The following is a 26,931-nucleotide window of genomic DNA, read 5'->3' as shown; positions in this document are numbered from 1 at the left end:
TCTAAAGAGATGATCATGTGGTTTTTTATTTTTAGTTTGTCTATATGGTGGATTACATTGATGGATTTCCGTATATTAAACCATCCCTGAACACCTGGAATGAAGCCTACTTGGTCATGATGAATGATATCTTTGATGTGTTCTTGTATTCGTTTTGCAAGTATTTTGTTTAGTATTTTTGCATCGATGTTCATAAGAGAAATTGGTCTGAAATTTTCTTTCTTTGTTGAGTCTTTGTGAGGTTTAGGTATCAATGAGACTATGGCCTCATAGAATGAATTTGGTAATGTTCCATCCATTTCTATCTTTTGGAGTAGCTTGAATAGTATCGGTATTAGCTCACCCTTGAAGGTCTGGTAGAATTCTACACTGAAACCATCTGGCCCTGGGCTTTTTTTTTTGGTTGGGAGACTATCAATGATTGCTTCTATTTCTGTAGGGGAAATGGGACTATTTAGCTTGTTTATCTGTTCGTCACTCAATTTTGGCAAGTGAAATTGATCAAGAAAATGGTCCATTTCCCTTAGATTTTCAAATTTTGTGGCATACATGCCTTCAAACTAGGATCTTATGATTCTTTGTATTTCTTCAGTGTCTGTTGTTATGTCTCCCTTTTCGTTTCTGATTTTGTTGATTTCAATACTGTCTCTCTGTCTTTTAGTTAGTTTGGCTAACGGTCTGTCTATCTTGTTGATTTTCTCAAATAACCAGCTCTTGGTTTTGTTGATTCTTTGGACTGTTTTCTTAGTTTCTAATTTGTTAATTTCACCCCTGAGTTTGATTATTTCCAGACATCTACTCCTCTTGGGTGTTTCTGCTTCTTTTTTTTCTAGGGCTTCCAGTTGTGTCGTTAAGATGCTTATGTGCGATGTTTCCAATTTCTTTTTAAAGGCACTTAGTGCTATGAATTTTTCCTCTTAGCACTGCTTTCAATGTATCCCACAAATTTGGGTATGTTGTTCCTCTATTTTCATTAATTTCAGAAACTCCTTGATTTCTTTCTTTCTTTCTTCCCTGACCCAGGTGTCATTTAGCAGAGAGTTGTTTAGTTTCCACGTACGTGTAGGCTTTTTGTTATTTCTATTGTTGTTCTATAGATATCTGTTAGATCCATTTGACCCATGGCATTGGTTAATGATGTTATTTCTCGGCTTAGTTTCTGTTTCAATGACTTATCCTTCAGTGAGAGTGGGGTGTTGAAGTCTCCCACTATTATTGTGTGGGGATCGATGTGTTGTTTAAGCTTTTTTAGCAGATCTTTTACAAATGTGGGTGCCCTTGTATTGGGAGCATAGATGTTCAGAATTGTGATGTCATCTTGGTTGACTTTACCTTTGATGAGTGTGAAGTGTCCTTCCTCATCCCTTTTGATTAATTTTGGTTGAAAGTCTTTTTTTGTTCGATACTAAAATGGCTACGTCTACTTGCTTCTTGTGACCATTTGCTTGGAATATTTTTTTCAACCTTTTACCCTGAGGTAATGCCTATTCTTATGGGTGAGATGAGTTTCTTGAATGCAGAAGAATGTTGGATCTTGTTTATGCACCCATTCAGTTAGTCTGTGTCTTTTTATTAGAGAATTGAGACCATTGATGTTGAGAGATATTAATGACCAGTGACTGTTAAGAGTCTTAATTTTGATGTTGTTTCCAGTCGAGCGTTTGTGTAGTTGTGTTTTTGCCATGGGATAGTTATCTATTTCCTGAGTAATTTTGGTTGTAGCTTGACCCTTTGGGATGGAATTTTCCTTCTAGTACCTTCTGTAAAGCTAGATTTGTGGATAGGTACTGTTTGAATTTGTTTTTGTCATGGAATATTTTGTTTTCTCCATCAATGGTTATTGATAGTTTTGCTGGGTAAAGGAGTCTGGCCTGGCATCTGTGGTCTCCTAGGGTTTGTAGGATCTCTGTCCAGGCCCTTCTGGCTTTTATGGTCTCTGCTGAGAAGTCAAGTGTAATTCTGATAGGTTTGCCATTAAATGTTATTTGGCCCTTTTCCCTTGCAGCTTTTAATATTTTTTCTTTGTTCTGTTTGTTTTGTGTTTTGATTATTATGTGACGGGCAGTTTTTCTTTTCTGGTCAATTCTATTTGGTGTTCTGGAGGCCTCTTGTATGTTTATAGGCATCTCTTTTTTAGATTGGAGAAATTTTCTTCTATGATTTTGTTGAGAATAGTTTCTGGGCCTTGGAGTCTGATATCTTCTCTTTCTTCAATGCCTATTATCCTCAAATTTCTTCTTTTCATGGTGTCCTTAATCTCTTGGATGTTTTGTGTCAGGAGTTTTCCAGATTTGGCATTTTCTTTAATGGTTGCTTCAAGATCTGTGATTGTATTTTCTAGACCTGATATTCGTTCTTTCATCTCTTGGATTCTGTTAGAAAAACTCACCTCTGTGTTGCTCGCCTTCTTCTCTGAGGTCTCACATTATCGTTTTTCTTCTGGCTGTGTGTTTATCATCGAATCCATTTTCATTTTCAGATCTTGAACTGATTTTTTGATTTCTTTCATCTGATTGTTTGTATATTCCTGAGTTTCTTCCATTGCCTCTTTATAGGTCGTCAGATCTTGAACCATTTTATTTATTTCTTTCATCTGGTTGTTTGCATTTCCTGAAATTTTTCCAGTTCCACTCTATGTGCTTCTTTTATGTCTTTCACCTGTTTGGCTGCATCTTCCTGCATTTGATTACGAATTTTATTTGTTTCCTCCATTATCATCCTCATTACCAAGGATTTGAGGTCATTTTCTTGTATTTCCGTTGCATTTGAGTTCTCTGGGTTGTTTTCTTTGGGATAGCTGGAAACTGGAGATGCCATGTTGTTTTGTGGTTTTTTGTGTATGCTTTTACGCTGTCCTTTAGACATCTTGCCGTCTCTGTTTTTGTTGGGTAGCTTCCAGAGTTGGATGGAGGGAGTCTGATGATATATTCACTTGTTTTCTCACGATTTCCGTAGGCTGTAAGCTCTGATACTATACTGGTGTGGATGGCAGGAGGTTAGCCCTGTTGTTTTGGACTCTCACAACCAGTGATCCTCAGCTCCCCTGTGCTGTGGGTCCTGCAATCATTCTGGGTCTCTGAATGAGTGTTGGGTCAGGCCAAGGTATCCACAGCCTTGTGTCCTCTGCCAAGTCCAGCCAGGAACACTGGGCCCGAACCACAGGCCGAACTCAGCTAGATTATCAGGGCCTGAACCATCTGCCGAGCTCAGCTAGGGATTCTGGGCCCAAAATGCACACAGGGTCCAGTCAGAAATTTTGGGCTGGGACTGTGCACCAAGCTCAGCTAGGGGTTTTTGGCCCAAAGTGCGTGCTATGGTCAGTTATTGACTCAGGGCCTGAACTGTCAGCCAAGCTCAGCCAGGAATTCTGGATTCAAACTGCACACTGTGTCCAACCAGAGTCTTAGAGCCGGTGGAACTGAGTGCTCCGCCCAACCTGCGTCACAGCAGGAGAACTGCAGCTGCGCTGAGCCAGTGCCAGTGGTGGAACCAAGCCCAGACTGCATCACCGCAGTGGAGCTGCCGCTGAGCTGAGGTGGTGCCTAGGGTGGAACTGAGCGCTCTGCCCAGCCTGGGCCACAGCAGGGGAGCTGTGGCTGCACTGAGTTAGTGCCTCGGGTAGAATTGCTTGCTGGGCTGAGCCAGAACCCGGGACTCTGGGACTGAACTGTCCGCCGAGTCCAGGCTGGGTCCCAAGGCACCATGCAACCCAAATCCTGCCCAGAGTCCCCTCTCCCGCAACAACTCCCACTGGGCACCACACCAATCACCTCTACCGGAAGGCTATGACCTGCAAACCTCAGCCACCGCTGCTGCTGACGCTGGTGCCCCTGGTGCCGCTGCTGCTGCTGCCTCTGCCGCTACTGCTGCTGCTCCTATCCGAGAAAATCCACACTCCTCCTGTGTGCAGGGGAACGCAGGTCCTCTGCACCCTGGTCCCTCTGAACCGTGGAGCACTCCTGCTGCCGTGGTGTGTGGACCTCGGTGTTCCTGGCTCAGAAATCTGTGCAATTCCCTGAATTGTTCACTGGAGCCTCCAAACATGGTCCATACTGCTCACCGCCATCTTGGATCGCCTCCAAGCCAACATTTAGGTTTTAATGACTTCCCAGTTCATAGCTCCAGTCTAGCACATGTGTCTAAAATTTTAACACTTTTACCTGGATACCTAGCATGCATCTTATTTTAGTTAGCTTTTCTGTTGCTGTGATAAAAATACTGCCCAAAAGCAACTTAGAAAAGGATTTAATTCATCTTAAATCTCTGAGGCAAGTTAAGGCAATAACTCAGGTCAAGATCCTGGAGGTAAGAATTGAAACAGAGACCATGGAGGAGCACTGTTTCCCTGGCTTTCTACTTCTGGCTTGAACAGCTGTTGTTCATATACAAGGCAGGATCACCTGCCCAAGGATGGTACTGCCCACAATTGGCTGATCTCTCCCACATCAATGAGCAATTAAGAAAATAACCTGCACACTTGTGCACAGACCAATCTGATAGAGACAATTCTTCAATTGAAGGTCCCTCTCTCTACTTTTGTATCTTCAGTTTGTGTCATTTACAGAAACTAACCAGCATACATCACAAGTTTACTATGTCATGATATAAACTCGATATAAAAATCTCTTTCATTACTTCAACTAAATATGATTCCAAATACTTCCTTCCATATATTCAAACCAAACTACTAATGACTTATTTTATGTCACCTTCCACATCCGATACCTCAGGAAATTCTATTGATTCTTGTTGGTATATTTTTTAAATGTATTTTTATTTTGGGGTCCTTAAATCTCTTTCTCCCTTTTTTCACCTCAATCCCTTCCAACATCCCAACACCAGGTAGGAGAAAAAGAAAGTTAGTGGGGAGGAGGGACATAGTTTTCCTTATCCACTTCCTGCTGTTTAGAGTTGTAGGATTCCTTGGGGGCAAGTCCAATCCTTGTTTCAGGAGATCTCCAAATTCTCATCACACCACATCAACAGCAACCAGGAGCAGCAGGGGGAAGCACCAGCAACCCTCTTCTTTCTTGGAACCCCCAGTCTCTCTCTGGGCCTAGCTTTTATCCCCACTGACAAAGACCATGCCCCTGTACGAAGTAGTTCACAACTGACAAAGATCACCTGCCCTCTTGAGAGGCAGTTATCAGCTGTGGACAAACTGGAGCAGCCCTCATATCCCACACCTGGTATTACAACAAAAACATGTTTATATATAAACCAAAACTTCCACAACAGGTTCTGCCTAGTGATGAAATTTTGAATTGGTTGTTTCTCTTCACCTTTTGCCATGGTTAGTTTTTGTCAACTTGACACAGGCAGAAAGAATCACAATTGAGAAAATGTCCCACCCACATGGGTCTGTAGGTAAGTCGGTGGGCATTTTCTTAACTAATGATTCATATGGGAGGGCTTAGCCCACCAGAGTGGTACCAACACTGGACAAGTGGTCCTGAGTCAGTAGTATATGTTGAAAGCAGGCTGAGCAGCTTTGAGGAAAAAACCATGGCTTTTTTTTTCACTTTTTGCCTCTTGTTTCCTGGTTTGCTTGAGTTCCTGCCATGACTTCCTTTAGTAATGGACTGTTACCAGAAAATGCTAAGTCAAATAAGCACTTTTCTCCCCAAATTGCTTTTAGTCATGATGTTTCATCACAGCAATAGACTCTAAGACACCTTCTATGCTACCCATTCTGATGTAAACGACCATGTTCTTTCACTGGGACTACTGCATAATTCTATAATCCTTCTTCATGTTCATTTCCTCTCTTAACTTCCTTTTGTCAGTTCTCTACACAACTGCTAATGAGTGTAATAATACTGGTTAAATCCTGTCATGTGTCTTTCTTTGGCTCAGAATCCATCACTTGAGCCAGATCTCACTATGAACAAGACTAACCCTCATAATGATTCTCAAGACCCTGTTATTATCATGTCTCTCTTAACTCCGTGACTTCAAACCAGTGCTCACTAGACTCCAGGCACAGTGGCCTTCCTACTTTTCTTCAGAGCCACTAGATACACTCCATGCTGTGTTAGCTATTCCTTTCACATGGATCGAAAGATCTGGGTCAGCTCTGGCAAAGTTCTTTACCATTCTTGAAGACAGATTCTTTCTCTGCCTCCATCTGTCTCTCTGATTCTATCATTGTCTGTCTCTCTGTCTGTCTTTCTATGTCTTTGTCTTTTTCTCCCTGTCTCTGTCTGTGTCTCTGTCTCTCTCTATGTATCTGTCTTTCTGTCTCTGTCTCTCTGTCTCTGTCTCTCACTCTGTCTCTCTCTGTGTCTCTGTCTCTGTCTCTCTCTCTCTCTCTGTGTATGTGTGTCTCTCTCTCTTTTGGTGTATGTGTGTGTGTGTATGTGTGTGTGTGTGTAGAGGCAGGAGGTCAGTTTTGAGTATTTTCTCAATTGCTCATCAGCTTAATGTTTGAAATAAGGTTTCTCATTGAACCTGGAACTCACAGATTTGGCTAGACTGGCTAGACAGAAAAAAATCTAAAGCTCCTCCTGTCTCTGTTGTCCCAGTGCTAGGATTACAGTTGTCTGCACTGCACTTTTCAGTTGTGTGCAGAAGATCCAAACTTAGGTCCTCAACTTGTGCATCAAGTACTTTTATCAGTTGAGCTATTTTCCCAGACCAAAGGGTCCTTTCAAAGGGTTCAGTCTCACATCTAATCACTTACATGTGCCAAATATTATGCTAAGGGTTTTACATATATTCTCTTATCTACTTTTCACATCAATTTTTTGTATATAGATATTCTTAGTACAATTTTTCAGATGAGGAACTTGAGACCCAAGAGGTTTGGGTGTCTACGTTGCTGTTAAAATGGCATTTTCCAAACTGTGTTGACAGAGAAATGTGTTAAAAATATTTTTCAAATCAGAACTAACATAAAATATTGAAACTAAGACTTGGTGAAATAGTAACCACACTATTTGCTTTACTGCCTAGCATTGTCATTTCTGTTAAGAAAATAAGTTGGTCAGGAAACTCTTAATTGACTTTATCACTCAAGTGAGTTCAGTTCATCATTGTAAAGATTCTTTTAAAAAATTGTTTCACTTGATTATATATCCCATATTTTAAGGCTAATTCAAGTTTTTCAGGCCTTCAAAAATGTCACTAGTGTCAAAAGATGTCACTTTAATTATGAGCTGTCATACTTTAAAAGATACATAGAAAGGGTCTCTTTCTAAGAAGCCTCAGAATGGTACAAATTGGACCCTATTTTTCTCATTTCCCCCTTTAAAACTTACCCAGAAGTATTATGTATTAGTCAGCATTTTCTAGAGGAACATAGCTTACATAATAAATATGTTAAAAGGAAACCACTTTAGTAGAATGTTTCCAATAATGAACTATCATTCTATAGGAGTCATCTGTCTTCTGCACAGGTAAAGTAGGAGAGTTAAGAGAGGGTGTGGTGGGAATACTGCTCCTTCATCTTTAAAGCCTTTGGTGGTGGCACCCATTTCACTAATGCCTCCAGCGATGAGATATCAGTTTGAGTTTACTATTTTCTCTGGCAGAGGCAGTTCCAAATGGCTTTCATTTGTTTTTTTCCAATCACAATAACGCTTTCCCAAAAGACCTTGAAACCAATGTGGGGATTGTGCCAACATCTAAGTATATCTATCCCAATTATGCATTCTGGGACTGAAGAAATAACCACAAAATGAATTCAGAGACCCACTGAATCCACTGTTAGTTGGACCTTGACTAAAACTCCATTGATGACCTGGAGGGGCACAGTGCATGGGTGGAACTCCTAGGATCCATGTCAACTCAGAAATAGTATCTAGTGGATTTCAAAGGGCATGATTATTTCCTTTTCTAAATGTACAGCTACCTTTGTAAAAGGCCACAGGTCCCTTTATGAAATGATGGGAGAAATGTCAACAGAAACAAGGTCCTCCACTAAAGAAATCCAGCCTCTCTTTGAGAGGTTCTAGATGTGTAAAATGGCTCAAATCTGGAAATTAGTTGAGAGGATGTAACTCTTTGTTGCCAAAATTCAAAATAGCCTTTTATGTGTTTGTTCTAAAATTGTTCTGTTCTTATAGATCAAGCAAAAACTTGATGGTTTTGTATCTATTTACTTTGGGAAACAATGATTAATTAGCCATCGTCAAATGTCTACATTAGTCAGATGTTAGGGACACTACTTCTCCTATGCTCTCCAATGATAGTAAGTGGGAGTCTGGTAGTCAGACAAATCTCTGGTAGGCAGACAGGAAAAGAGCCTCCAGGTAAATTAATGTACTTTTCATTTAAACATTTAAGATGGTGGAAATGAGTTTGAAGGAGAGCAGGGAGAGAGAGAGGTTCACGTGAGGGTTTGGAGGGAGGAAAGGGAAAGAAAGGGAGAAATGTTGGGATTATATTATAAAAATAAATTAAAAATAAAGATTGTTCACTTCTTGATTATTCTCCCTTTCCAAGACAAAAATTGGGTGGGCTCAACACCCTTCCCTGCCCCCAAGCCCCAGGATAGAACTCTTCCACAGGACTTTCAAGTCTCCCAGCAGAGATGGGGGCCCTTATACTGGGAACTAATTAATAATATTCCCTTTCTTTGTCTGGATTTTCCAATTCGCTCTACTAGTTCAACCTAACCAATTCTGAGGGAAATGGGAAACTGATTTCATTTCTAAATATAAAAATTTTCACTGTTAGTTGAACTCAAATACCATCTCTGAGGCCCCTCCACTTTGGGGTATGTGTCTTATTATGTACTTTGACACCACCCCCTCCCCCCCCGCGCGTGTGTGTGTGTGTGTGTGCGCGCGCGCGTGTGTCTGTGTCTTGCTCTTTCTCTCTCCCTGTGTGTTTACTTTCAATAAAATTTGAGTAATTGCTGAGACTGTAACTGGGTCCCACACCTTAGTAGGTCCCCAGACCTAAGCACAGCTGACTTCATGATGGAAGTACCATTCAGGCTGTAAAACTTGTAGATAGAATATCTTGTGTATTGTGGATGTATTGCCTGTCAATAGAAAAAGTTATGGCCTACAGGAAAGTGTATAATAGAAGATGGGATATGGCAGGCAGAAATGATTCTGGGATAGAGCCAGGCATGGGAGATTTGCCTGAGAAATTGTGAGGCGAACAGACACATGGTACCTGCGCAGAGGTCACCAGCCACGTGATAGAATGTAGAATAGTATAAGTAGGTTATTTTAAGTTATGAGCTAGTCAGAGAAGAGCCTCACTATATGGCTTAGGTGTTTGTGAGTATAATTTGAGACTCATGAGACTCTGGAAACTTGGAGCTGGGAAGAAATATATGCAACCTACTACAAAAATTCAGAATGTTGGCAGTGCTACCTGCCAAAATCCAAACAAAAGCCTAATCCATCAAAGTCTATTGTTCTGGGAAAGCCTCTATGTGAATTAGCCTTGTTTTTTGGCTTCTGCAGCTCAACTTCTGACTAACTTTTCATATTCGCTGAAGTATGTAAAGCCAGAACATGGATTTTGTACTTAAAAGCTCACCCTGAGAAAGGCTCAGTGTACACTGACATCCCAAACACACACTGTAGTCACTGGCTGGTTAATAAAGACTTTGTATTGGCTTAAACATATGTCTAAGCATTTTTCTCTGGAGAATACCTTACAACAGAGACCTTGCTTTTCTACCTTCTTATTCTTTAATTCAGCAGAGAAAAATAATTTGATCCTGCAATGTGGGGATCTTTCTGAGGCAGGGAAGAGAGCCAACAGCTGCAACAGCCTGCTGCCTAGGCCTCAGAGAAGGCCGTGATAACAGAGAGCCTTGGTGCACCACCCAACAAATGGCTCTGTGGTTGCTGCCAGATCAAAGCAGTGACAGCAAGATCAAAGCAACAGCCAGCCACAGCAGAAAGAGCTAAGAGGGCTCATCACCATGACAACAGATCCGCTGCTTGAGGGATCTACTGGCCCTCTGCTTCAGCAGCAGCCCACAGGCAGAGAAGTATCTCCCTCCTGTGCCTGCCACCCCAGGATGCCCCAGGCTGAGGCAATCCCAAGCCTTGGTGACTTACTGCAGCCCCTCCCCCTTTTGGCAGCAGGGAATCCAGCTGAGTGCCTACTCCCCTCCCCCCCCACCAAGAGTTATGTCTAGCCCTTGAGCATCAAGGCATTAAAATTTCAAGTGGCTCACTACCAGTCTTCCTTCCTGCCTCAGAGCAGCAGTCAGCCTCTCCTTCCTGCCCTGGGGTTGTGGAGACTGGAGACTGGGTGGCTTCTGTCATTTCCTCAGCCTACTGCTATGAAAACTAGACACCTTTCCTGCCTCCTCAAAATGCCTACTGCCACTGCCATGGGGACTATCCATGACTACAACCTTTCCTGTTTCAGCCTACTGCCTTCACAGTGGACTTTGTAAATTTTGGACACTTTGTAGCCTTATTACCCTTCAAGGCAGAAAAGTGGCCAGACTTCCGCCTGAGAGAGCTCCAGCGTGCGCGCGCGCACACACACACACACACACACACACACACACACACACACACACACACACACACACACACACACACACACACACACACACACACACACACACACACCACCCCTAACTAACCATCTCCAGCTCCTCAGTAAGACTCATGCTAAATTATGCTAATTTGGGGTGAAAAGTCTGGACAAAATCCCACCAATCCCTGAGTTTCCCCTGTAGCTCAAGGACTTGAAATCCCAGGAATCCACACTCTGGAAATCCCTGCTCTAGAAAGCTCCACTCCCTAAGAAACCCTATGTAAAGGCTGTGTCTACCGAGTTCCCTGCTGTCTTTCCTCTGGAGCAGAGGTAGCCACTCCTGAATTCATCCCTCCTTTCCTGGATTCCTCCCTCCAATAAATGTCTTTTAAGAACTTTGCTGCCTGCTGTGGCTCTCTCATCAGAAGAAAAGAAAGGATCAAGAAGGAGCTGAGCTCAGGCTGCAAGGCCCCTCGGGGTTTCAGGCACCCTTCCCTGGGAAGTGAGTTGGTTGGAGAAGGAGCTGAGCTTGAACTGCAAGGTTCCTTCGCTCCTCAGGTGTTGGGGGGCAACCCTCGCTGGGAGCTGTATTGGTTGAACAAGGAGTGGAGCTCAGGCTCCAAGGCTCCTCATTTCCTCATGGTTTGGGGTAACCCTCCCTTGGGAGCTGCATTGTCTCTGTTGAGGAGCCCTCTTCCCAGAGCTGTATGATTCCTGGGCTCCTGTGCCTCAGGATACCCCAGGAACACTGTCCCACCTTAGGGCTGGGATACCTTCCCAGGCCTCAGAGTTGTGGACAACCTTTCGCCTTTGTGCCAGAAGGCAGGCCACACTACACACACACCTGTACACCTAGACAACCTCATCATGATGGCATCATTTTGTGGTCCACTCTGTCATTCTAGCAAGTTAGTTAGTATCCAAATTAGTCCAACAATATCCGTCTACCGATGGAAAGTCCAAGAACCCAGTAGTTGTTCAGTCCACAAGGCTGCATGCCTCATCTGATCTTCAGTACATGCTGGAATCCTGAAAAACTAAGCTCTAACTCCAGTTAAGGGAAGTATTGCCATGTCAAACATTGAAGAGATTAGACAGGGTGGCCATGAACTTCCAAGAGTTCTCCAGTATCTAAAGGTGGAAAAACACTGCCAACGTCAATGTTGCCGAATCCCCAGACTGGTAATCTTATTTCTCCTTCTAACCCTAATGTCTATGTATTGGAGAAGATGAAAATCTTTCAGACAATTCTTGCTCAAATCCCCTAATGGCAACCAGCCTTGATAGCTAAGATTGATGACTTCCTGGGTTAATCACTGACATCTGGCTCAAGAAAGACTTCATGAATGTTATCCCTCATGAGATTGAATTTTCTGATTTTATCCTTGTATTCATAATCTTTTCCCATTAGTTCTATTCTGTTCTGTCATCCTTCCCTGTCTTCACCTCATTTGCTTGTATCACTATAAAAAAGGATTATTAACAAGGCATTTAGGAATGTCCAAAAGTTCTATAAGCAAGTTAAGGCACTTTGTGGTGCTGATGGAATTACATACCTCTATTAACAACTTGTGAGTAGATATTAAATCCCATCATATTGATGGCCTGGCTCAGAGCTTGGTGTTATATCATACTGGGCAGAGTGAATCCTGAGCCTGCTGCTGGAAGAAGGGAAGCCTATGCTTAAGTCAGATAAAAGGATAGCTTTTCGAGAGCTAGGAAGGTGTGTTGCCTACTTCATGGAACGTCTCACTTCATAAAGAATTGGTAAAGACAAAAGGGTGGGGGGATCCTTTTTTTAGGCAATGAAGGGGAGAACATATTGTCCAAACAGTGCTGGACCACTTTCTTTAGAGACACACGGAAAGGTACTCTCAGTCAAGAGCCAGTGATCCTTTTGGTTTTTTGAGATAGGGTTTCCCTGGCTGTCTTGCACTCACTCTGTAGACTAGGCTGACCTCGAACTCACAGAGATCCACCTGCCTCTGCCTCCCGAGTACTGGGATTAAAGGTGTGTGCCCAGCCTTTTTTTCCCTCTCTCTCTTGTCAATTGATTATATCCCCCCATTCTTTTCCTTCCCCTTCTGCAATCCTGAAAGAAGGTAGGCATGTTTTAGTCAGGCTTCTCTAGAATAATGGAGATGACAGAATGAGTGTGTGTGTGTGTGTGTGTGTGTGTGTGTGTGTGTGTGTGTGTGTAAGGTGATTTATTAGAATGGCTTATAGCCTGTGGTCCAAGTAGTCCAACAATAGGTGTCTACCAATGAAAAGTCCAAGAATACAATAGTTGCTCAGTCCACAGGCTAGATGTCTGTCTCAGGTGGTCTTTAGTCCATGCTGGAATCCTGAAGATGTAGGCCCTAGTACCAGTAAAGGAGTGGACTTGCCAGAAAAAGTGAAGGCAAACAGTCTAGCTTCCTTCTTCCATGTCATTTGCAAAGGTTGCCACCAAAAGGTGTGGCCCAGGTAAAAGGTGGGTCTTCCCACCTCAAAATATCCAGGTTAAAAGTGGATCTTCCTACTTCAAATAATTAAAATAAGGAAAACAAACAAACAAATAAACTCTCACATATGTTCCCAGCCAATTGATTTTAGTTAATTACAGATGTAATCAAGTTGACAACCAAAAATTGCCATTACAGGGCACAAAATCAGCGAGACCTTAAGGGAGAGGAACCTCTCCCCAGGGGCACTGCATACATTCTTTATCCCTCCTACTTTATCTCTTCTCTAGGGCAGCCAAAATGTCTGGACTCCTTTTTGACAGACTGAGAGTCAGGTACTTCCTTATTAGCTAACCATTTGTTTTAACTACTCTATGAAAGAAGCTGAGGTCTGACTTCCCCCTTCCAAGGATGGAAGGCCATTTATATATCCTTCATCCCAAACAGTAAGATCCTAAGTGACTGTATGGCCACTGAGAAAAGAGAAAAATTATGCTTTTAAAGCATCGGCCTTTCCTTGCCATGATCTGCCTCTCAAGGAAAAGATTAGGAGGCAGTTAATATATATTCAGGAAAGGAGGTATCATTAGAATTATCTAGGCCATGAACAAAATTATCAGGGTAGATGAACTTGTCAGAGAGATGTAAATATGAACAGGCAAGAAGCAAAAATGCTCATTCCTTGTACCTTCCTTATATCTGGGCTGCCAATGGAAGGTGCTGTCTATATGTAAGGTGTATATTATCACTTCAGTGAATGCAATCAAGAATTTTCTTCACTTCCTACTAATTTAACTTTTGAATGATTCCAGATGCAATTGTATGTGCAAAAATTATACCTCTCACCAGTTGGAAAACAGTTTTCTTTCAGATTGAAACATTCCGTCATTCATGAAAACTCCTTAATTAGGAAGGTAAACAACTCAAAATAGCTGCAGGAAGTCCCTGAATCTGACCAGATTCACTAGGCCCCTTCCTTCCAAAGTAAAAAAGTAAGCTGTAAAATAGACTCTGAGACCAGAACAGCTACCTGGGGGAAGCAGAAACCAGCTGAACTGGCTGAAATGGTTAAGACTAACCAGTTTCTTAGAAAGGACATTCTCCAACCTGTTGCACTGCCTATAGGCTATGCAGTATCCCCCATGCTCCCAGCTTTTGTGAATTGTTACTTGATCTGGGTTGTGCTTTGATGATCCAGTTGTCTTTGAGTCATTTCTGTTCCTATAGTAACTCCAATAAAACTTATTGGTTCCCCAAGTTGGACTTTAGTGATATCTGTACTTTGGTCTGTTGTAGGCTTTTTATCTGGGGTGAGTAGATGTGTGTGCTGCATCTCCGCAGGAAAGGTCTTCTCATACAAAATCACCTCAAAGGCAATAAGAGAAAGTTTATTTTAGTGACAAATTTGAGTAAGGATGTCCCAGGACCAGATTTTGGTTATTCTGAATTCCTTCCATATTGTCATATGGAGGCAGTTTTATGAATTATATAGTAACAGAACAATGAAAATTAGGACACTTTTCAAATACACTGATGGATACTTATGTCAGAGAGATGGTTACATAAAGATGGGGAAAGCCTTTTTATAGGCCTCAATGCTATCTGATAGTCTTCTTAGCTTTGGGGTTGGTAGAAGCTAGTAGTCTGCTAAGTTAACAGATGTCAAAGGGCTTTTATTTGTAAATCTATTAATCTCAGGATGTTAGTTCCCACACAGGTGGGCATGGAATGGCTATTCTAGGGACTAAAATTAGCCCAAGATAAGGTAACTAACCCTGGACCTGCAGCATTCCAACCTCTCCACATCACTGCAGTTCAGAATCAGTCTTTCCAGACACAGCTTCTTTTTTGGGAGTTCTCATTTGACACAGGTTGACAACCAAGATTAACTGTCACATAGAAGAAATTCCAAGAGAAAACAATTAAAAACATACCTATGTGAAGAGATTAACGGTTAAGGATTAAAAGATTAAAGTTAGAAGAGTTTGTTTCTTTGTTATAAGAGAACAGGACCAAATCACAGGGAGGAAAGCATTTACTTCATATTGTACTATACAGTCTATCACTGAGACAATTTGGGAAATGAGCTCAAGGCACAAACTGGTAGGCAAGAATTGGAGGAATGCTGCTTACTGTATTGCTCAGATTGCTTTCTTAGATAACCAAGAATTACCTGCTAAGGGTGGCACAATGTGATGGACCTTCCCATTGCAATTAAGAAAACGCCCCACAGACATGCTCACAGGCCTAGGCTTCCTCTTACTAGGTGACTCTAGTTTGTATCAGGTTGACAAAAAAAAAATGACCACCACAAGGATTATAGGGCCAGGCTTGTTGGTTTATGGTATTGGTTTATGGTAAAGGCATTTTCTAATACTAACCCCAGCTCCCAAATAATTGACACACAGAACTATTAGCTTTATTCAACAAGCTTTAAGCACTATAACAGGGCAGATATTCATCTATTCCAACCCAATTATGCTAGTCTGGTTACTCCCCAACCATGTGCCCTTTTACCTGCCATCTAATATCACTCTGACCACTTCTGCTCCATCTTTTTCATTAAGGTGACTCCCCCATGTCATCTTTTCCTTCATCTTCTACCTCTTCCTCTTTTTCTCTCTCTTTCTCTACACCTCTCTTCCGATCTCCTCTGCCCAGTCATTGACTGTTCAGCTTTTTATTAATCAATAAAAGATAATTGGGGAGCATTCTTTAAAAAATATGTATATGGGAGATTCTTCATAGAGGTGGCAGTGCCCACTTCCTGTAACCAGATCTGGGGCCACAGAAATCAGCATCTGAACACACAGTACACAAGACCATTCTCCAGCACAGGTTGTTGATGGATGCTTGCACATATCTTGTTAAAGAATTTTTATTTCATCTTATTATCTATAAGAAAGTCATTTAAAATGATTCTGGAAAGATGGCTTAGTAGATAAAATGTTTGTCACTCAAATGTAAGAACCTTAGTTAGGATCGTCAGCACTCATGTCAGAAACTAGTGAATGCAGTCACTCACTTCGCATTCCCCTATAAATTACCTAGGGGATCCTTAGGGTAAGCTGACTACTACCTGAAATTGATGACCTCACATTTTCTCCCTCAGTAAATAAAGTGGGGATCTGTCAAGAAATATACTCAATGTAAACCTCTGACTTCTTTGTGCACATGTACCCACACACACACGTAAACAATTACACATACACACACACACACACACACACACACACATACACACCATACATGCAAAAAGGAGATAAGATATGAAACAATTATAGTCATAGGAATATAACTCTACCAAGAATAGGAGAATAGATTTTAGGGTGGAAAATGAACATAGGGAGCTATTTAAGATATCAGAAGATAAATACATTTACAGTATGTGTAGTTAGCCTAGTTTAGTGATTAATGGGTTAGAGAAGAGTTATATAGAAGAAATGTCAATTAGAATTGATTCAGAAAGTTTGGCAAGTAACTATACATGTCACTCCTCCAGCTCAGTTTGTTGTTCATCCTAAATACTATGTCTCTTATATTCCAATTATTCTTCACCTCAGGGCTTCCACAGTAGGTTGACAAACTCTATTCATTCAAAACACCAAGGTGGTGAATACACAGACCTGAGTGTGTGGTTTCTGCTACATGCTGGGTGAGGAAGAGAAGATAGTCTGTCATAATCAGGCCAGATTAAGCCAATTCATTCAGTTACCATAGCATTCAAAAGACCATAGAAAATTGGAGCTCATTATACCCTATTTTGGGGAAATATGACTGTAAAGAATGGTCTGATCAGAATGGATAAGTCTTGGGCAAAGTAATATGAAAAATTGTATGTTTTACTTACCATCTTGTATTTCCAAGGTTATACCATTTATAGTATCACCATTTATTCAGGAATTTTTTTATAAGTTTCTCTTCTTTACTTTTGTCTAATTTACCTGCATATTTAGTTCATTTATTAACTAAATGTCTTAATGATGAAAGATAGATAGATAGATAGATAGATAGATGAAAGAAGGAAGGAAGGGAAGGAAGGAAGCAAGAAAGGAAGAAAAGAGAATAGAAGAGCCCAGGACTGAAATATCCTCTATGAAAAAAGTTTCAGCTATTTTCTGTTAAGCTCCATTCTTTCTCTCCTCCTTCCCTTTCATTTTCCATCCTCTTTCCTATTCTTTTTCCTGTTCTCTTTCCTGTTTATCCAGTATTTTATCCTTTCTTCTTTTCATTCTATTTTCTACTTTTGGTTTGTCCCATTTCTTCCTTTTCTTTTTATTTTCTAATTTTCCTCTTCATTTATTTTCCTCTTCTCCTTCTTTCATTCCCTTTATCACTTCTATTTTGTCTCTCTGACTTACTCTCATAATGTTTAGTAAGAAAAGATATGGCCACTGGTGCTCAGTTATCAGTACCTGGAAACTGAGATGGAAAATAAGCTGCCTTAAGTCAAAAAAGTCAACAGGTCCCTTGTAGAAGCATCACCTACCGATACACTTATAGTACAGGGTTTATTAGTAATGCTTTTTCTATTATTCAAGACTCCTATGGCTTCTTGATTATTTTCCTGTCTCCTCACTACTTCTCTGGAGAAGGCATTTCCCTCAATGAAAATCAGTAAAAGCTAAGGCCAGAGAGGTTAACTATTGGCTTCCTCATTTCTTTCTTCTTTATACTGGCCCTATCAATTCTGTAAACGTGGATCATGGATCAGCAGCATCAACTAAAATTAGGAATCTATTAAAAACAAAGAACCTGGGTCTGTAGAGATAGCTCAGTGGTTCAGAACATTGATTGTTCTTCCAGAGATCCTGAGTTTAATTCCCAGTACCCACATGGAGGCTCACTACTGTCTATACCTGTAGTCCCGTGGGATCTAGTAGCTTCTTCTGGTGTACAACTGTTTATGCAGGCGAACATCCATATACTTAAAATAAATAAATAAACATTTAAAGAGAGAAAAGGGGAGGATGGAGGGAGAAAGAACTTTGGATATTCACTCCTAGTGAATCATAATCTCCATGGTAACAAGAACATCAATCAACAGTATAAGAATAAGAAGCTTTGACAAAAGATGTAGCACATTTGATAGAGTGCCTGAAGCCCTGGGCTTTCTTTCTAGCACTGAATGAATTCATGCCCAGATGTAACAGGGCAGACCCGTCTTCCCAGCATTTGAGAAATAGAAAGGGGAGGATCAAAAGTTTTAGGTCATGCTTTAGCAACACAGGAGTGTGAAGACAGCCTGTGCTACATGAAACTCTCTCTCTCTGTCTCTCTCTCTGTCTCTCTGTCTCTGTCTCTGTCTGTCTGTCTGTCTGTCTGTCTGTCTCTCTCTCTCTCTCTCTCACACACACACACACACACACACAAGTTTAAGAAGTACTGGGTTAGTTATCATAGGACTATAGACTAGTAAAGAAGCTGAAGGTCATTGAGCCTTAGAGAGCACTGATGACTATTTAAATGCCTTCAGTAGCAACTCATTCAACTTCAGCTGTTGATGGCAAAGTAGCCTTGTCAGATATTTTGATATTGAATTTTATATAAAATATATTGATTAAAAATATTAACACATATTAATATTTAACTACTTGGTAGAGAGAAATAAATGACAGCTGTCTGTCATGATGCAGCCTCTCTCTGGACCTAAGAGTCTACTCTCTTCCTTCACTGCCCTGTCACTCTTAATGCTTTTCTCTTCAGGTTCATTTGTTTCCACTTATATTTTAATTAGTTTTCAGAAATTTTGTACGATGTTTTGATCGTATTCATGCCCTCTCTCAACTCCTTCCATAACCACCTCTCTTTCCCTACCCACCAAATTTTATGTCCTCTTTATTATTTCTTTATGCCTGTCCTTCAAGCTCAACTTATGCTACACATCTATTCTTGGGTATATGGTCTTCCATTGGAGTGTGGTTGATCTGCTAGACATTACACTCCTAAAGATGAAGGACATTCTCTCTTCCATAAGCTATCTATTGCAAATATCTCTTCATCTATCAGGAGTTGTGCTTGTGAGTGTTATACCTGCCACCCCATTCCATACAGAGATTTAGTTTGGCTTCAGTAGTACAGATCTTATACACACTGTCAAAGTTGCCATGAGTTCAAATGTGCAAAGTGATCGCAACTTCATTGGAAAATACAAATGACCTGGGATAGCCAAAACAATTTTGAACAACTATTTAAGTAAAAGATTGCTAGTGGTTTTATCTCTGAGCTTTCATATTATACTTCAGAGTTACAGTAATAAAAACAGTATGGCACTGGCATAAAAATAGGCTCATTGATCAGTGGAATGGAATTGAAGACATACAGACATCTGATTACTTCACAAAGATGCCAACAATACACAGTGGAAAAAAAGACAGCATCTTCAACAAATGATGCTGGTTAAACTGAATATATATAGAAGAATGAAACTAGTTCCTTATCTCTTACCTTGCACAAAACTCAATTCCAAATGGATCAAAGACCTCAACATAAGACTAAATATCCTGAATCCCATAGAGGAGAAAGTTGTGCAGGAAACAGCTTTTTGAACAGGACCCTGATAGCACATATATTAAGACCAACTATTACTAAATCTGACATCAGAGAACTAAAAAAAGCTTTTCTACAGCAAAGAACACGATCATTTGAATCAAGAGATCACACATTTGTTTGTTTGTTTGTTTGTTTGTTTGTTTTGAGGCACCATTTCTTTGGAACTCACTCTGTGGACCAGGCTGGCCTCAAACTCAGAGATCTACCTACCTCTTTCTTCTGAGTGCTGGGATTAAAGGTGGGCTTCATTATGCCTAGATTTATCTTGGGTTTTGATGATAAAGTCTCTCTCCATTCAGAACCCCATCATACTGCCTCTATTTATGCCTCCTGTATTTCTTTTAATGCCCTTTAACCTCAAGATCACACACACACACACACACACATACACACACACACACACACACACACACACACACACACCGGAGAGAGGCATTCTTTCCTAATAAAGTTCATGCTGAAGGCTACTTTTATTGACTACTTTCTAGAACCTGCCACTATGCACTTTTGTTATAACAGTATTTGTTAAATGTTTTTAACAACAGGGATGCTTTATTCAATCAGAATTTTATCTCAAAGCTTAATGTATAAAACAAAAGAACTATTCTAGGTAAAATGGGATCCACAGACTTCCTACTCAACTTCTTATATGGCCTGTAGGACAAGACATAGGCTCTACAGGACAAGACAGAGACTCTACAGGACAAGACAAGCATAGCCTCTACAAGACAAGATGCTACAGAAACTTGTCTACACTGTGAAAAAAAAAGCATCGAGAAATTCTAAGCACACTGAGGAGACTGAGGGGCTTATCTAAGGTTAAAGAAGAACTCATCTGTCACATGACTGATCCAAAAGTCTTCTCATGTTGTCTTATCAAAAAATTTCTGTGTCAAAGACAATAGGGATAGGTCCCCAGTGTCACCACCCGCATTTTGAAGAATTCCCCTAGACTTTTGGGTACCTTGACTCAGGATAAACTGGGATTTGTGACTTCAATGTAGCAAAGAATTTTAGTCCTGCTGATTTATGAAGCCTAGTTTGGATGCAATTAAAGGTATATTAATACAGGTTTATTCACCGAGGTTTAAGAGAAAGAAGTGCTCAGAAGAAAGATATACTTGAAAACAGGATATGGGCTTCGAAAAGCAGAGTCAAAGAAAGTAAGACTCAAGTGTAGGTATGGCCTCCTCAAGGGAGGCGCAGCTCATTGTTTTGTTTTGTTTTGTTTTTTATTATCATAAAAAAATCACTTTAATGGTTACTATCTTTAAAGTGTTGCTAAGAAACCTAAATTAGATCTCAGGGTTGCTGCTGAGAGGCACCTGACAGGGCTGCAATTGGTAAGATACCCAGGATGCAGAAAGGTAATATATCTTCACTGCAAATAAAGTTAATAGCCTGGGACTTCCAGAAGATGTTTGTAGGAAAGAATGAAGCTCTACCCAAGGTCACACACACATTTGGGCCTTAGGGTTGGCTCCTTGTTACTTTAACATAAAATATCTGTATATGAAAGGAATATTCACTTTATGTCAACAGCCTTTACAGCAATTGTTCTTGACTAAGCTGGAATATTTGACTTTTCAGTTGGGGAGAGGCTTAAATCAAACCCCAGGATTCCCTTTCCTTCTCACGTGCCTATACTAGTCCCTAAGTTCAGGCTCATGGGCCAATTCTCCAACAAATCCTTCCATCACTGGAGGATTCATTTATAGCATCTCTGACAGGTACTGTTGCAGATTCTTTTATGGTATTATTATGTGTTCTCAGTGAGAAATCACTCCAAGCACTTAGAGATTAATAAAGGAGAAAGCTTTAAAAATAGCACATAACTGGCTCTAGCTGATGCCAAAAGAAAAATGAGGCCTGAACAGAATCCCCCTCAGCTTCTATAGGTTTGAGCTTTAACATTGAGTTCTTACATACACATTTATCTGTGAGATACTTTTAGATTTATGGCCCCAAATTATACTTTGAGAAATTAAATAAATATGTTTTACAGAGATAGAAATTCCAAGGTTTGATTGTTTGAACAAATGGGGAGATTTAAAATGTAAAAATGCTGTCACAGTTCTCTTGAGACAGACAAGCAGCTGTTATCCAGGGTCATCCTGCCTGCCTGGCAGAATTATGCTCTCTCTAATGAGAAGCACAGGGCTTAATTAGAGGCTGTCAACTAAGTTCATCTTCTCCATAAACTGCCAGGCAGAGACAGTACACCTTTAGCTAAATTTTACTTCAGTGTAACTTAATATTTTCTGAGCAAGTTTACTAGTGAATCCTTTGTAATATCAATTTATTGCATCCATTTTCTTCTTCAACTATGCTTGGATGCTTTCAGTGAGGGCCCTTTATAACAGTGGACATTAAGATGTGAGCTTGAATTGAATTGGTGTTTGTTGACATCAGGGCACTCAAACCTACCCAATTATTTTAATCACACCTGATTGGATGTGGGCTAAATCTGTTCATCTACTTGAATATAGATTATTTCAGCTCCTCCCTTCCAGAATATAGTGAATTGGAAAACAAATTTCTTAGCAGACATGAAGCCAAGACTGAAAGCATGGCATAATAGTACAGAAAGAAGAGGGAGGTAAAAAATGATAGGTGTGGGTGAGAGATAAAAATGACTTAATGATTCCAGTACAGAGACAAGAGTTTGGTCTAGAGCTGATCTGCTCACACCTTTATTTGCATGTAATTTCCTGGGAAATCTTGTGAAAATGTTAATGCTTAGTCATGAGGTCTGGGAGTTTGCATTTGAAGTAAGTTCTCTGAGGATGGAGAGTGCTGGTCTGAATGCTGAACTTTTCTTCTTCTTGGAAGTGTGAGATTTTGCTTACATATATACCTAAATACACATTCCCTATTGTACCAACATCTTTAATTATTTTCTATACTTGACTTTAGGAGAATAAAACTCATGGTTTCTGTTTGTTTTTTTCTGCCTTCCTTCATCACAACTCTTGGTCCCTTGGGAGCACATGCCATTACTCTCTGTCAGACATTCATACTTTATTTTTAATCTTGATGTTATATTCTATCTAATTCTCTGAAATCACATCCCACAATTGACTTGTACTTCAATGATTTTGCAACATTGGACTTCTTCTGTCACTTGTATGTGAGACACTTACATTCAGCTCTAGGCTTTAGCAATTGTTTTGTCTTTGTATTTGGAAGGCTGTTTCCATACATCTCTGGTTGATTGATTTCTTCTCACCATCCTAGTGCCAACTGAAATGTCACCTCCTCGGAGTGTCCATCTACATAAAGCCATGTCTCTTTTCCCCAGTCACATTCTAGTACATCATTTGATATAACTTATGAATATATTATTTTTGGTTTAGAATTCAAGTCGAAATTCTTCCACCATAATATAGATCCCTTGAGGATAGACACATAGTGGTATTCATTACTATACTCCAAACCATCATCCACAATGCACCTAACACACAGTAGGTGCTTGTCAAATACTTTTTGATGAATAAATCATCTTTCTGTGAGATGCTATTCATTCATTGAAAACCAGCTCCTGGATTATCACTTGTCTTTATCATTTCTCCTATCTGCCTGATGTCAGCATTTCTGGAGATGGTTCATTCAACTATGACATTACCTTCAGCAGCTTTTTAATTCACTTGACTCAACCAAAAATCTCAGGTGGTAACACCTTGCATATTTTCAAAACTAATACAAATTTCTTTCCTTCAGAATTCTGATTTTAAGATTCTCTTCTTGGATTACACTGTCCTGTTCTTCCAGCTAACTTTGGTACTTCTTCAGTAATTCTCTGGTAGTGTTGGGAATGGAATGCATGCAGCCCTATGTTGCAGGCCATAGTAATGGGAAGAGCTCTAATCAAGTGAAGCTGGAATTCCTGACTTTGCAATAGAAAAGAATTGCAGGACAAGCCATCATGAATCAGAGATATAGTTTACTAAAATATTTTAGCATAGGTTTAAAAACAGGAATTGGAGGAGATACTCAGGAAAAGGACATTCTAGACACCCCAGTGTGGAAGTAAACTTTCAAGAAAAAGACAGAGACACAGAGAGTTATAACATTAAATGTCTTAACAAGTCATTTATATGTGTGGATTTTTTAGCTTCTGATGTTACTTTGTTCAAAAGGTTTCTAAGAGATATTTTTAATTTTTTTTTTTTATTTCTGGAAAATGAAATCATGGAGTGGTTAATAGATAGAATTAAAGGCTGGAAAGATAAAACCATAGGTCATAAAAGTCAAAGGAATATGTATGTCATTATGCTATGTCATTAGAGAGATTGGCTATGTGATTTCATTATAAACAAAGTCTGGGTGGTTTGAATAGGTATAGCCTCTCCCCATACACTCATGTGTTTGAATACTTGGCCCATAGGGCGTAGCACTATTAGGAAGTGTGGCCTTATTGGAGTAGATGTGGCCTTTTTGTTGAATGTATGTCCCTGTGGGGGCAAGCTTTATGGTCTCATAAGCTATGCCTAGTGTGGCACACAGTCTCTTGCTGCCTGCAGGTCAAGATGTAGAATTCTCAGCTCCTTCTCTAGCACCATGTCTTCCTTTATGGCCATGCTTCCCACCATGCTGATAATGGACTAAACCTCTGAAACTGCAAGCCAGCCCCAGTGAAATGTTTTCCTTTATAAGAGTTGCTGTGCTTGTTGTGTCTCTTCACAGCAATAGTAACCTTAAGATAGTCCATAATCTTAGTTTTGAGTGATATGTTTTCCTAGGGAGACATTATTCACTCCGGATCAGGAACCAAGGGAAAAAAAATCAAGGTACAGATTCTACTCAATTCCAATTTTGTGTACAAATGAGTTTATTGGGTTTACCTGTAGGATCATGGGTCAGGGGTTGCCTACAAGAGTATAGGTAGCTCCAAAACAGCCACATAATAAAAAAGCCTTATTGGGTATGAATAATGACTTTTCCAAAGCTATATGGATGATGCCCCCTTTTAGTTAACTATCAGCTCTCTATATGCTCTAACACATATGCCCAATATTTTCATTTTCCCCTTATTTTTGAGAACTTTATGTACATATACAATTAAATATTATCCAATATATTTGATACTTCTTCCTCCAACTCCTATCCATATCCCCTAACACTACCCTTCCAATTTTATGTCTTTTATTTTTGATAACCCACAAAGTCTAATTAATTCTGCTCATATGTACATGGGTATGGGACTATCCAGTGGAGCATAGGAAACCTACCCATGGCCACATCCTCAAAAAGGGATGATCCTCCTTTACCCAGCAGCCATCTACTGCCAACAGGTATTTGGTAAGGATTAGGGCCTGCAGATTACTTATCTGTGTAGGTAACCATGGCTGCTGTGAGTTTATGACAGTGCCAGCCATGCTATGTCCAAAAGATGGCATTTCACTGGACTCTTCCCCATCCCCTAGATCTTATAGTCTTTCCATCTCTTCTTCCATGATTTTCTGTGTGCCTTAGTGGTATAGGTATGGCTGTTACAGATGTCCCATTTATGGCAGAGCATGCTGTCTCTTATTCTCAGCACTTTGACCAGTTATGAATCTCTGCATTGCCTGAATTCCACTGAAGAAATTCTTTTTGAGCAAGGTGAGCATAGTCCAGATCTATGGTTATTAGCTCAAATATTTAGAAGGCAATTTGGCAGCATGAACACTTCACAAAATAACAATAATAGCTTCTCCTAAGGGGTCTACAACCTCACAAGTCATTGGATTTTCACTAAATTATAGTATCAGGCATGAAATTCCTTCCATTGGAACAGGCCTCAAATCTTATGAGAAAGTCATCCCAACCTATGCAATCATTGGACAGCATATCATCATGCTAAAAAATTCATGCTCAAAAATATACATAATTAGGTGGCAAAAAGACAAATCATATTTTTTTCCAAGACAGGATTTCTCTGTGTAACCTTAGCTGTTCTGGGCTTGCTTTGTAGAGACCAAGGTGGCCTGAAACTCACAGATCTGTCTGTCTCTGCCTCCCAGAGTAACTGGGAGCTAAAGATAATGGCCTAGGGAGGGAAGAGTCTTGGATAAATATTCTGGGAAATTTGGGTTAGGTTAGCCTTCCAAATGTTTCCTTCTGGGCACAAAGGTCCTTGCTCCGACAGAGCACTAGGGAACCAGGAAAGTTAAACATATAAGAGCCTTTCCTAAAAGGAAGAATTACCTGTTTTCGAACCAGAAGGCTGGGAATAGATATTGTTAATGACCTGGTAGTCATTTTGTTATCTGTGTTCCATGTTAATTAAGAGGACTCCTCTTAAGTCTCATCTTGGTAGCTTGCTTATTCTTTCTCTGAGTGCCACCAGGGGGAGGTGTCACATGTACTCCTGACCTCTATGTTATCTATCAGAGACCATACTAGATTCTAGGCCTTTTAGTTATAGAACCTATCCTCAGGGTCACATGTACTTTGCAAAGGAGTTTCTAAGAAGTCACACCTTAAGCTTTATTGTGCACCTGGAATTGGAATATTTGTTGCCTGGAAACCTGGAATGGGAATGATTTCTGCCTGGAAACTTTCTCCCAAATTGTACAGTTTTAAATGTGCTGACAGTGAACCAACTGGCATCAGACTTCCCCACGTCTGATCCAGTCAATCTGAACTGAATTCTAATTCTCACCTCTTCATGGCTTATGTCCTTGCCTTGATACCTGCAGGGTACACCAAAGACATAAAAAGTGATTTCAAGCAAATGGAACAAAGAAACAAGTAGGCATAGATATTCTAATATCTGACAAAATATACTTCAACCAAACAAGTCATCAGCTATAGGATATATCACCCAAAATTATTACAACTCTAAACATTTATACATGGAATGCAAGAAGAAACAATTTCATAAAAGAAACATTAATAGATCTAAAATCACAGATTAACACCAACACAGTGAATGTGTATCATTTCAATTTTCTACACTCACTAACAGTAAGTCACTCAAACAAAACTAAATAGAAAATTGGGGATTTAAATGAAACCATAAATCAAATGGCAATGGAAATTTAGATAAAATTTTTAAGGATTTATTTATTTTATGTATGTGAGTGTTCCATCTGCATGTACACCTGCATGCCAGAAGAGGGCATCATGTGGTTGCTGGGATTGAACTCAGGACCTCTAAAAGAGCAGACAGTGCTCTTAACTGCTGAGCCATCTGTCCAACTCCAGCAATGGAAATTTAGAGAATATTCTACCTAAAGACTAAAAAAGACCATGGACCTTTCTCCAAAAATTGACTATATGTTAGGATACAAAGGAAGGATCAATAAATACAGGAAAATTAAAATAACACCCTGAATTATATATGACCACACAGGAACAAAGCTGGGTATCAACAACAATAGAAACAACACAACACATGAAATCTAAACAACATACTATTGAATGAAAATTGGGTCCAGAGAGAAATCAAGAAACACATTAAAGAATTCTCAGAATTGAGTAAAACTGA

At 40.1% G+C, this 26,931-nt stretch overlaps 1 protein-coding gene across 2 annotated transcripts in view; it reads right to left on the bottom strand.

Moving 5' to 3' along the window:
• Nucleotides 1-15,543: 15,543 nt before the first annotated feature.
• Nucleotides 15,544-26,931, bottom strand: part of Klhl15 (kelch like family member 15) — a 932,444-nt gene continuing 921,056 nt past the window's right edge. For both annotated transcript variants that reach the window (XM_051142435.1, XM_051142434.1), the window contains exon 5: nucleotides 15,544-15,556. The gene's annotated coding sequence lies outside the window, so the exon portion shown is untranslated. The remainder of the gene's footprint in view (nucleotides 15,557-26,931) is intronic.

Source organism: Acomys russatus, chromosome X (assembly GCF_903995435.1).
Source record: "Acomys russatus chromosome X, mAcoRus1.1, whole genome shotgun sequence".
NCBI classification, from domain to species: Eukaryota; Metazoa; Chordata; class Mammalia; order Rodentia; family Muridae; genus Acomys; species Acomys russatus.
Note: the sequence above shows the minus strand (reverse complement) of the source record. Positions and strands in the feature narration are given on the sequence as shown.